Source organism: Bubalus kerabau, unplaced genomic scaffold (assembly GCF_029407905.1).
Source record: "Bubalus kerabau isolate K-KA32 ecotype Philippines breed swamp buffalo unplaced genomic scaffold, PCC_UOA_SB_1v2 scaffold_54, whole genome shotgun sequence".
Lineage (NCBI taxonomy): Eukaryota > Metazoa > Chordata > Mammalia > Artiodactyla > Bovidae > Bubalus > Bubalus kerabau.
Window position 1 is genome coordinate 2055387 of NW_026577908.1, and position 12330 is coordinate 2067716.

The following is a 12330-nucleotide window of genomic DNA, read 5'->3' on the forward strand; positions in this document are numbered from 1 at the left end:
CTGCACTCTTTGGCTTCCATCCCATAGGGCATTTTCATTTCTTGAACGTCCTAAGGTTCCCTGGTCACGTAGACTTCCAGGATGCTGTTTTCCCTGCCTGAAATTCTTCCTGCATCTCAACCCTGGTTTACGTAGGTTCAACCTATGGACCTCAACGCAATGGTTACTCTGAAAAGCCTTCCCTGACACCCAGGTTTTGGTGAGGGTAGAGGCCCCTCGACAAGTTCTCAAAGGATCTGCCTGTGATGTATCATTAGATTCGTCTCAGTGAAAGCAGGAACTCTGTGTCTGCTTCTCTCCGCCTTCTAGTTCCAGAAACTTATTACATGCCTCCCAGCTCATCGTAGGTGCTCAGGATTTACTTAGCGTGTGAAAGACAGAAAAGTTCTTGGAAGCCTCAAGGTGTCACTTGGCTCGGCACTTTTGATCTCTTTGTATATTTGGCGATTCCATTCTTTCCTTTCCTGGGTTCATGTGTACGCTATATTCAAGGCACAATCTAAGGCATTAAGACATATCCATCAGTATGGGTTCTTGCTTTCAAGGAACTCGTACAGCAGATTTCTACAGTTTAGGGCTTTTCAAATGCTCTAGAAGAATGTGAACGTTCAGTGTGATCCATTTTCATTTCCAAGAAAGATCGTTTGACTTCCATAGCAAAGGTGGAGACCTTCCGACGTGTAGTCCAATACTTAGACCTTGACCATGTCAGGCAAGTCTTGCGGTTCCTTCTGGAGGTGTGTGGCTCTTGCAGAAACGTGAAGATCTTCCATCGTCCTCGGACTTTGGTGTCATTTGCAATCATCAAGAAAGCTTCCAGGTATAGGTTCCAGACCACCACTGCACACACTCAGTAGCCAACGGAGTGGATTCCAGGAATATGCGTTGTTAACCAGCATCACCGTTGATATTGTTGCTGCACGCTCTATGCAGTGGCCAGGGCCTGGATTGTCCACTGGGTCTCATGTGGAATGGAAAGAAGGGCTTCCCCCCCACCCCACCCCACCCCCCACTGTTGACAGCCTTGTGACTAGAAACGGGCCCCGAAACAAGAATCAGACAAACCAGATAAGCCCAGATGGTAGTCCATGAGATGAAGGAACTAAGCAGCTGGTTGGGATGGCGCCAAGGGGAAAGGTTGCTCTTTTTGTCTCCCGCTTTACTCCTTTCTTCCTGGACGCCTTAGGGGTTCATCATGGAGATTTGAAATAAAGTTCACCAAAGTCATATGTGTTGAATCAAGAATTTGCATTTCACCATCTCTCAAAAACGAAGAGTGTTGGGAGCCGGCATATTGCATATTGAGTGAGGATCTGGAATATCTCAACTGGAATTCTATCACTTCCGGGAGCCAGCGTGAGGCACTCCGCCCATGACAAAGGTCATGAGGAAGGAGGCTCGGCATACGCAAAGGCGGGATCGAGCCTCAGGAGTCCCCCTGGAAATTCTCGAGCATCTACCCCCAAAACCAGAGTCTGCCTACTTTCTGCTTTGTGCTTTCACCTACACCTCTGACTTTACGGGGGGCTGTCTCCCACTACCTCTCTCTGAAAAAAGAGTTAGCTTACAGCTCCAGTTAATAATTCTTGGATGTGACAGTGTTTCAACCTACAAACTCCTTTGGAAATCCTCTAGCCTGCCTGAATGGGTTTTTCCGGCCACATGTGATTGTTCAGAGCCTCCCAACTGTGAGAGGCAGGAGATGTTCTAAACTGCCTAAACACAGATTGCTTTGAGTAGTTAAAAGATTAATTAGAAATTGTATTGGTGAAGGGTTTTTTCACTTGTTGAGCCAGTTTGCTGCTAAGTCTTCATACTCCTTACCTACTGTGTCCTTGGCAGTGTATTGATTGATATAATGGGTGTATAGAAATGTAAAATGCCGCTTTGTCCAATGCTTTTTGGAAGGCTGGCGCCTGACTTTGGAATAATCACCTTTAGAGAAAGATAAGTTTCTTAAAATGTTAACAGGCCTCCTGGCCAGAAGATGATGTCAATCACCTGAACTTTTGCATATGATAAGGAAGAAAGCCTGGCTTGCTGCATGGCTCTACCCCTTCCCCCATTTTCCTCTATGCATACCTTAAGGTATAAAAACTACTTTGGAAAATAAAGTGCGGGCCTTGTTCACTGAAACTTGGTCTCCCCATGTCACTCTCTCTCCCAAATTCCAGCTGAGTGTCCATCTGGAGCGCGGATGTCCTCTGCGACCATTTATTTGCCTGGGCTTCTAAGACCCACTCGAGAAGGTGTCTAAGGTGGGGCACCTTCCGCTATTCGAGAGGGCGCCTGCGGCCTCCGTGGTCAGAGCTAACCTGGTGTCACGGGTTATATTGATTTTCCGCGTAAACCAAGCCACTCAGCTTCTTTTCTCCACTGAATTTTTCTACTGAGCTATCCTTATTTCAGCCGCTTTTCTCCACTGAATTTCTTCACTGAGCTATCCTCATTCTATTACTCTTTGAATCTTTGATGAATAAATAAATATAAATAGGTCGCCGACGCCGTCCCCGCTTCGAATACCCTGGATCAGCCGGGGCTGGACCCCGGCAGAAGAGTGCTTAACCTGCACAGGTTTCTTTCAAAAAAGTCAATTGCTTTTCAATTCTGGGGTTTCTCTCTTGCCTTGTTCAAGTAGCCTTAAGAGTAAAAATCAACGAAAACTCAAGAAAGATTCCAAGATACCAACAAAGGACACCTTCTGTTTCTTCAATCATCTTTCCACTTAGTAGCACACGAGCTCTTTTCTTTGTATTTTGCCTAGGAATTCGCAATGTGCTGGTTCAGATGGCAAGGCATCCGCCCGCAGGAGACTCGGGTTTGATCCCTGGGTCGGGAAGATCCCCTGGAGAAGGAAATGGCAACCCACTCCAGTATTCTCGCCTGGGAAATGCCACGGACAGAGGAGCCTGATGGGCCGCACTCCATGGGGCCTATAAAAGTTGGGCTCAACCCAGCAACTACGAACAGAAGAATTTCCAAAGACCACACTCGTGTGTGTGTGTGTGTGTGTGTATCTCCCTCTTGCCGTCTTGGAGTCTGTCTCGGAAGCTTCATGGATTTCTGCCTCTGTCTCTCCCGACAGCCGTCCGCCGGGCCTTTGGTCTGGCCCCGGCCTCTCCCAGGTGCTATGGCTCTGGCTGAGGAGCTCGCGCAGGCCAGCTGTCTCCCATGGCGTGGGTGCGTGCGAGTGTGTGTGTCTGTCTGTGTGCCTGCCTGTGGTTCGTCTGCTCTCTCAGGAAGGTCGGGTGCTTGGCGGGCGGCGTGGGGACAAGGGGGGCGCCTCGGTAGGGCAAAGGGGCGGGGCTGAGGCGCTCCGGTCGACCGCGCCTCCGTGGCTCCCGGTGGGTTTGGGCAGCGGGCAGGTGCCGGGCAAGTTGGGCGCTCAAGATTCGCTGCGCCTAGGCCCGCAGGAGGTTCAGAGGCCCCCGGGCCGCGGGGATCGGGAGGCGGCGGGCCCCGAAGACCGACACCTCCGGGGTCGCGCGGCCCTGAGCAGCGAAGGGGATGGGGGGGGAGGCCCCGCTCAGCCAGCGCGGCCGGGTCTGGAGTGGCCGGGGGTGGGAGGGCGCCGAGACCTCCGCACCCCTCAGCCCACCCCCCAGGCCCCGCGCGCACGCACGCACGCACGCCCGGTCACTGGGGGGTCCTGGAAGCCCATCGGGCCCCCGGGCCCGGCCAGGCGGTTGCTGGTCTGGTGTTGGCGGTGTTCGGGGGCCGGGCCGGCGTCAGCAGGCTGGAGTGCGGTCGCGGGTCGTGCGGCTCAAGTACAGCACGGCCCCCCGAGGAGAGGGGCGGCCCGTTGGCCCGACCTGCAGGTCAGAGCGAAAGGGAGGCGAAGCGCAAGGCTCTTAGGGCGCCCCGCGGCGGCCGCGTCCGTCTCCGGCCCTACCGGCCTGAAGGCGCCCGATCTCGTCTGATCTCGGAAGCTAAGCAGGGTCGGGCCTGTTTAGTATCTTGGATGGGAGACCACCTGGGAATTCCGGGTGCTGGAGGCTTTTTTGCCTACCAGAAGAGGTCCTTTAGCCCCCGCCCCGCGTCCCAATTCTTGGACCCACACCCCCCTCGCCCCCCCGCCACCCCCGCAGCCCCAGCCCCTCCCGGGGCGGGGGGAGTGAGTGGGTGGCCGGGGCCCCGACTCCCGCTGCAGACCTGGGTTGCCTCCCCGCGGCCCGCGAGCCCCTCCGCATTCGCATTCGGCTTTCAGGAAACCAGACGACCGGCCGTCCCGTCTCCCTCTGGGGCTCCTTTGGCTTGCCTCAGGCAATCCCGGGGCTTGCACCGACTCCAGCCAGAGCCCCAGCCCCCGCCCCACCCCCAGCCTCGCAGGCGATCGCGCATGCGCATGCGAGCGCGCGCACAGATCGATGTGCCCAAACGGGGCATCTGGCTTGTTGGCTTGGACTGGGGGTGGATCTATGCCTGGGAGTGGGACTGCTGAACCATAGGCTACTTCTACTTTTAGTTCCTTCGCGAACCTCCATACTCTTTTCCATCCCGGCTGTACCAACTCCCATTCCTACTCAGCGTGGAGGAGAGTTCCCTTTGCTCCACAGCTTCTCCAGCATCTGCTATGGACAGACATTGCAATGAGGCCCAGTCGGACTCGGGCGAAGTGGTCCCTCCTTGGCGTTTGGAGTTGAGTCTCTCCAATCATTAGTGACGTGGAGCAAGATGACCGTTTGGAAATGCAGATGCAATTCTGTCACCATCCTGCTCCAACGGCTCTTGTATTTTCCCATCATATTGAAGATACGACCAATTCCCTTCATGCCTGCTCCTCACGTTCTTCTCGGATGTCTTTTCCCTGGAATGCCCTCTGCACTCTTTGGCTTCCATCCCATAGGGCATTTTCATTTCTTGAACGTCCTAAGGTTCCCTGGTCACGTAGACTTCCAGGATGCTGTTTTCCCTGCCTGAAATTCTTCCTGCATCTCAACCCTGGTTTACGTAGGTTCAACCTATGGACCTCAACGCAATGGTTACTCTGAAAAGCCTTCCCTGACACCCAGGTTTTGGTGAGGGTAGAGGCCCCTCGACAAGTTCTCAAAGGATCTGCCTGTGATGTATCATTAGATTCGTCTCAGTGAAAGCAGGAACTCTGTGTCTGCTTCTCTCCGCCTTCTAGTTCCAGAAACTTATTACATGCCTCCCAGCTCATCGTAGGTGCTCAGGATTTACTTAGCGTGTGAAAGACAGAAAAGTTCTTGGAAGCCTCAAGGTGTCACTTGGCTCGGCACTTTTGATCTCTTTGTATATTTGGCGATTCCATTCTTTCCTTTCCTGGGTTCATGTGTACGCTATATTCAAGGCACAATCTAAGGCATTAAGACATATCCATCAGTATGGGTTCTTGCTTTCAAGGAACTCGTACAGCAGATTTCTACAGTTTAGGGCTTTTCAAATGCTCTAGAAGAATGTGAACGTTCAGTGTGATCCATTTTCATTTCCAAGAAAGATCGTTTGACTTCCATAGCAAAGGTGGAGACCTTCCGACGTGTAGTCCAATACTTAGACCTTGACCATGTCAGGCAAGTCTTGCGGTTCCTTCTGGAGGTGTGTGGCTCTTGCAGAAACGTGAAGATCTTCCATCGTCCTCGGACTTTGGTGTCATTTGCAATCATCAAGAAAGCTTCCAGGTATAGGTTCCAGACCACCACTGCACACACTCAGTAGCCAACGGAGTGGATTCCAGGAATATGCGTTGTTAACCAGCATCACCGTTGATATTGTTGCTGCACGCTCTATGCAGTGGCCAGGGCCTGGATTGTCCACTGGGTCTCATGTGGAATGGAAAGAAGGGCTTCCCCCCCACCCCACCCCACCCCCCACTGTTGACAGCCTTGTGACTAGAAACGGGCCCCGAAACAAGAATCAGACAAACCAGATAAGCCCAGATGGTAGTCCATGAGATGAAGGAACTAAGCAGCTGGTTGGGATGGCGCCAAGGGGAAAGGTTGCTCTTTTTGTCTCCCGCTTTACTCCTTTCTTCCTGGACGCCTTAGGGGTTCATCATGGAGATTTGAAATAAAGTTCACCAAAGTCATATGTGTTGAATCAAGAATTTGCATTTCACCATCTCTCAAAAACGAAGAGTGTTGGGAGCCGGCATATTGCATATTGAGTGAGGATCTGGAATATCTCAACTGGAATTCTATCACTTCCGGGAGCCAGCGTGAGGCACTCCGCCCATGACAAAGGTCATGAGGAAGGAGGCTCGGCATACGCAAAGGCGGGATCGAGCCTCAGGAGTCCCCCTGGAAATTCTCGAGCATCTACCCCCAAAACCAGAGTCTGCCTACTTTCTGCTTTGTGCTTTCACCTACACCTCTGACTTTACGGGGGGCTGTCTCCCACTACCTCTCTCTGAAAAAAGAGTTAGCTTACAGCTCCAGTTAATAATTCTTGGATGTGACAGTGTTTCAACCTACAAACTCCTTTGGAAATCCTCTAGCCTGCCTGAATGGGTTTTTCCGGCCACATGTGATTGTTCAGAGCCTCCCAACTGTGAGAGGCAGGAGATGTTCTAAACTGCCTAAACACAGATTGCTTTGAGTAGTTAAAAGATTAATTAGAAATTGTATTGGTGAAGGGTTTTTTCACTTGTTGAGCCAGTTTGCTGCTAAGTCTTCATACTCCTTACCTACTGTGTCCTTGGCAGTGTATTGATTGATATAATGGGTGTATAGAAATGTAAAATGCCGCTTTGTCCAATGCTTTTTGGAAGGCTGGCGCCTGACTTTGGAATAATCACCTTTAGAGAAAGATAAGTTTCTTAAAATGTTAACAGGCCTCCTGGCCAGAAGATGATGTCAATCACCTGAACTTTTGCATATGATAAGGAAGAAAGCCTGGCTTGCTGCATGGCTCTACCCCTTCCCCCATTTTCCTCTATGCATACCTTAAGGTATAAAAACTACTTTGGAAAATAAAGTGCGGGCCTTGTTCACTGAAACTTGGTCTCCCCATGTCACTCTCTCTCCCAAATTCCAGCTGAGTGTCCATCTGGAGCGCGGATGTCCTCTGCGACCATTTATTTGCCTGGGCTTCTAAGACCCACTCGAGAAGGTGTCTAAGGTGGGGCACCTTCCGCTATTCGAGAGGGCGCCTGCGGCCTCCGTGGTCAGAGCTAACCTGGTGTCACGGGTTATATTGATTTTCCGCGTAAACCAAGCCACTCAGCTTCTTTTCTCCACTGAATTTTTCTACTGAGCTATCCTTATTTCAGCCGCTTTTCTCCACTGAATTTCTTCACTGAGCTATCCTCATTCTATTACTCTTTGAATCTTTGATGAATAAATAAATATAAATAGGTCGCCGACGCCGTCCCCGCTTCGAATACCCTGGATCAGCCGGGGCTGGACCCCGGCAGAAGAGTGCTTAACCTGCACAGGTTTCTTTCAAAAAAGTCAATTGCTTTTCAATTCTGGGGTTTCTCTCTTGCCTTGTTCAAGTAGCCTTAAGAGTAAAAATCAACGAAAACTCAAGAAAGATTCCAAGATACCAACAAAGGACACCTTCTGTTTCTTCAATCATCTTTCCACTTAGTAGCACACGAGCTCTTTTCTTTGTATTTTGCCTAGGAATTCGCAATGTGCTGGTTCAGATGGCAAGGCATCCGCCCGCAGGAGACTCGGGTTTGATCCCTGGGTCGGGAAGATCCCCTGGAGAAGGAAATGGCAACCCACTCCAGTATTCTCGCCTGGGAAATGCCACGGACAGAGGAGCCTGATGGGCCGCACTCCATGGGGCCTATAAAAGTTGGGCTCAACCCAGCAACTACGAACAGAAGAATTTCCAAAGACCACACTCGTGTGTGTGTGTGTGTGTGTGTATCTCCCTCTTGCCGTCTTGGAGTCTGTCTCGGAAGCTTCATGGATTTCTGCCTCTGTCTCTCCCGACAGCCGTCCGCCGGGCCTTTGGTCTGGCCCCGGCCTCTCCCAGGTGCTATGGCTCTGGCTGAGGAGCTCGCGCAGGCCAGCTGTCTCCCATGGCGTGGGTGCGTGCGAGTGTGTGTGTCTGTCTGTGTGCCTGCCTGTGGTTCGTCTGCTCTCTCAGGAAGGTCGGGTGCTTGGCGGGCGGCGTGGGGACAAGGGGGGCGCCTCGGTAGGGCAAAGGGGCGGGGCTGAGGCGCTCCGGTCGACCGCGCCTCCGTGGCTCCCGGTGGGTTTGGGCAGCGGGCAGGTGCCGGGCAAGTTGGGCGCTCAAGATTCGCTGCGCCTAGGCCCGCAGGAGGTTCAGAGGCCCCCGGGCCGCGGGGATCGGGAGGCGGCGGGCCCCGAAGACCGACACCTCCGGGGTCGCGCGGCCCTGAGCAGCGAAGGGGATGGGGGGGGAGGCCCCGCTCAGCCAGCGCGGCCGGGTCTGGAGTGGCCGGGGGTGGGAGGGCGCCGAGACCTCCGCACCCCTCAGCCCACCCCCCAGGCCCCGCGCGCACGCACGCACGCACGCCCGGTCACTGGGGGGTCCTGGAAGCCCATCGGGCCCCCGGGCCCGGCCAGGCGGTTGCTGGTCTGGTGTTGGCGGTGTTCGGGGGCCGGGCCGGCGTCAGCAGGCTGGAGTGCGGTCGCGGGTCGTGCGGCTCAAGTACAGCACGGCCCCCCGAGGAGAGGGGCGGCCCGTTGGCCCGACCTGCAGGTCAGAGCGAAAGGGAGGCGAAGCGCAAGGCTCTTAGGGCGCCCCGCGGCGGCCGCGTCCGTCTCCGGCCCTACCGGCCTGAAGGCGCCCGATCTCGTCTGATCTCGGAAGCTAAGCAGGGTCGGGCCTGTTTAGTATCTTGGATGGGAGACCACCTGGGAATTCCGGGTGCTGGAGGCTTTTTTGCCTACCAGAAGAGGTCCTTTAGCCCCCGCCCCGCGTCCCAATTCTTGGACCCACACCCCCCTCGCCCCCCCGCCACCCCCGCAGCCCCAGCCCCTCCCGGGGCGGGGGGAGTGAGTGGGTGGCCGGGGCCCCGACTCCCGCTGCAGACCTGGGTTGCCTCCCCGCGGCCCGCGAGCCCCTCCGCATTCGCATTCGGCTTTCAGGAAACCAGACGACCGGCCGTCCCGTCTCCCTCTGGGGCTCCTTTGGCTTGCCTCAGGCAATCCCGGGGCTTGCACCGACTCCAGCCAGAGCCCCAGCCCCCGCCCCACCCCCAGCCTCGCAGGCGATCGCGCATGCGCATGCGAGCGCGCGCACAGATCGATGTGCCCAAACGGGGCATCTGGCTTGTTGGCTTGGACTGGGGGTGGATCTATGCCTGGGAGTGGGACTGCTGAACCATAGGCTACTTCTACTTTTAGTTCCTTCGCGAACCTCCATACTCTTTTCCATCCCGGCTGTACCAACTCCCATTCCTACTCAGCGTGGAGGAGAGTTCCCTTTGCTCCACAGCTTCTCCAGCATCTGCTATGGACAGACATTGCAATGAGGCCCAGTCGGACTCGGGCGAAGTGGTCCCTCCTTGGCGTTTGGAGTTGAGTCTCTCCAATCATTAGTGACGTGGAGCAAGATGACCGTTTGGAAATGCAGATGCAATTCTGTCACCATCCTGCTCCAACGGCTCTTGTATTTTCCCATCATATTGAAGATACGACCAATTCCCTTCATGCCTGCTCCTCACGTTCTTCTCGGATGTCTTTTCCCTGGAATGCCCTCTGCACTCTTTGGCTTCCATCCCATAGGGCATTTTCATTTCTTGAACGTCCTAAGGTTCCCTGGTCACGTAGACTTCCAGGATGCTGTTTTCCCTGCCTGAAATTCTTCCTGCATCTCAACCCTGGTTTACGTAGGTTCAACCTATGGACCTCAACGCAATGGTTACTCTGAAAAGCCTTCCCTGACACCCAGGTTTTGGTGAGGGTAGAGGCCCCTCGACAAGTTCTCAAAGGATCTGCCTGTGATGTATCATTAGATTCGTCTCAGTGAAAGCAGGAACTCTGTGTCTGCTTCTCTCCGCCTTCTAGTTCCAGAAACTTATTACATGCCTCCCAGCTCATCGTAGGTGCTCAGGATTTACTTAGCGTGTGAAAGACAGAAAAGTTCTTGGAAGCCTCAAGGTGTCACTTGGCTCGGCACTTTTGATCTCTTTGTATATTTGGCGATTCCATTCTTTCCTTTCCTGGGTTCATGTGTACGCTATATTCAAGGCACAATCTAAGGCACTAAGACATATCCATCAGTATGGGTTCTTGCTTTCAAGGAACTCGTACAGCAGATTTCTACAGTTTAGGGCTTTTCAAATGCTCTAGAAGAATGTGAACGTTCAGTGTGATCCATTTTCATTTCCAAGAAAGATCGTTTGACTTCCATAGCAAAGGTGGAGACCTTCCGACGTGTAGTCCAATACTTAGACCTTGACCATGTCAGGCAAGTCTTGCGGTTCCTTCTGGAGGTGTGTGGCTCTTGCAGAAACGTGAAGAACTTCCATCGTCCTCGGACTTTGGTGTCATTTGCAATCATCAAGAAAGCTTCCAGGTATAGGTTCCAGACCACCACCGCACACACTCAGTAGCCAACGGAGTGGATTCCAGGAATATGCATTGTTAACCAGCATCACCGTTGATATTGTTGCTGCACGCTCTATGCAGTGGCCAGGGCCTGGATTGTCCACTGGGTCTCATGTGGAATGGAAAGAAGGGCTTCCCCCCCACCCCACCCCACCCCCCACTGTTGACAGCCTTGTGACTAGAAACGGGCCCCAAAACAAGAATCAGACAAACCAGATAAGCCCAGATGGTAGTCCATGAGATGAAGGAACTAAGCAGCTGGTTGGGATGGCGCCAAGGGGAAAGGTTGCTCTTTTTGTCTCCCGCTCTACTCCTTTCTTCCTGGACGCCTTAGGGGTTCATCATGGAGATTTGAAATAAAGTTCACCAAAGTCATATGTGTTGAATCAAGATTTTGCATTTCACCATCTCTCAAAAACGAAGAGTGCTTAACCTGCACAGGTTTCTTTCAAAAAAGTCAATTGCTTTTCAATTCTGGGGTTTCTCTCTTGCCTTGTTCAAGTAGCCTTAAGAGTAAAAATCAACGAAAACTCAAGAAAGATTCCAAGATACCAACAAAGGACACCTTCTGTTTCTTCAATCATCTTTCCACTTAGTAGCACACGAGCTCTTTTCTTTGTATTTTGCCTAGGGAATTCGCAATGTGCTGGTTCAGATGGCAAGGCATCCGCCCGCAGGAGACTCGGGTTTGATCCCTGGGTCGGGAAGATCCCCTGGAGAAAGAAATGGCAACCCACTCCAGTATTCTCGCCTGGGAAATGCCACGGACAGAGGAGCCTGATGTGCCGCACTCCATGGGGCCTATAAAAGTTGGGCTCAACCCAGCAACTACGAACAGAAGAATTTCCAAAGACCACACTCGTGTGTGTGTGTGTGTGTGTGTGTGTGTGTGTGTGTGTGTATCTCCCTCTCGCCGTCTTGGAGTCTGTCTCGGAAGCTTCATGGATTTCTTCCTCTGTCTCTCCCGACAGCCATCCGCCGGGCCTTTGGTCTGGCCCCGGCCTCTCCCAGGTGCTATGGCTCTGGCTGAGGAGCTCGCGCAGGCCAGCTGTCTCCCATGGCGTGGGTGCGTGCGAGTGTGTGTGTCTGTCTGTGTGCCTGCCTGTGGTTCGTCTGCTCTCTCAGGAAGGTCGGGTGCTTGGCGGGCGGCGTGGGGACAAGGGGGGCGCCTCGGTAGGGCAAAGGGGCGGGGCTGAGGCGCTCCGGTCGACCGCGCCTCCGTGGCTCCCGGTGGGTTTGGGCAGCGGGCAGGTGCCGGGCAAGTTGGGCGCTCAAGATTCGCTGCGCCTAGGCCCGCAGGAGGTTCAGAGGCCCCCGGGCCGCGGGGATCGGGAGGCGGCGGGCCCCGAAGACCGACACCTCCGGGGTCGCGCGGCCCTGAGCAGCGAAGGGGATGGGGGGGGAGGCCCCGCTCAGCCAGCGCGGCCGGGTCTGGAGTGGCCGGGGGTGGGAGGGCGCCGAGACCTCCGCACCCCTCAGCCCACCCCCCAGGCCCCGCGCGCACGCACGCACGCCCTCCCGGTCACTGGGGGGTCCTGGAAGCCCATCGGGCCCCCGGGCCCGGCCAGGCGGTTGCTGGTCTGGTGTTGGCGGTGTTCGGGGGCCGGGCCGGCGTCAGCAGGCTGGAGTGCGGTCGCGGGTCGTGCGGCTCAAGTACAGCACGGCCCCCCGAGGAGAGGGCCGGCCCGTTGGCCCGACCTGCAGGTCAGAGCGAAAGGGAGGCGAAGCGCAAGGCTCTTAGGGCGCCCCGCGGCGGCCGCGTCCGTCTGCGGCCCTACCGGCCTGAAGGCGCCCGATCTCGTCTGATCTCGGAAGCTAAGCAGGGTCGGGCCTGTTTAGT

The 12330-nt window shown here is 54.6% G+C and overlaps 2 pseudogenes; both read left to right on the forward strand.

Moving 5' to 3' along the window:
- Window positions 1–3878: 3878 nt before the first annotated feature.
- LOC129640984 (uncharacterized) lies at window positions 3879–3998 on the forward strand (annotated as a pseudogene).
- A 4699-nt stretch (window positions 3999–8697) lies between these two features.
- LOC129640985 (uncharacterized) lies at window positions 8698–8817 on the forward strand (annotated as a pseudogene).
- The last annotated feature ends 3513 nt before the right edge of the window (window positions 8818–12330 follow it).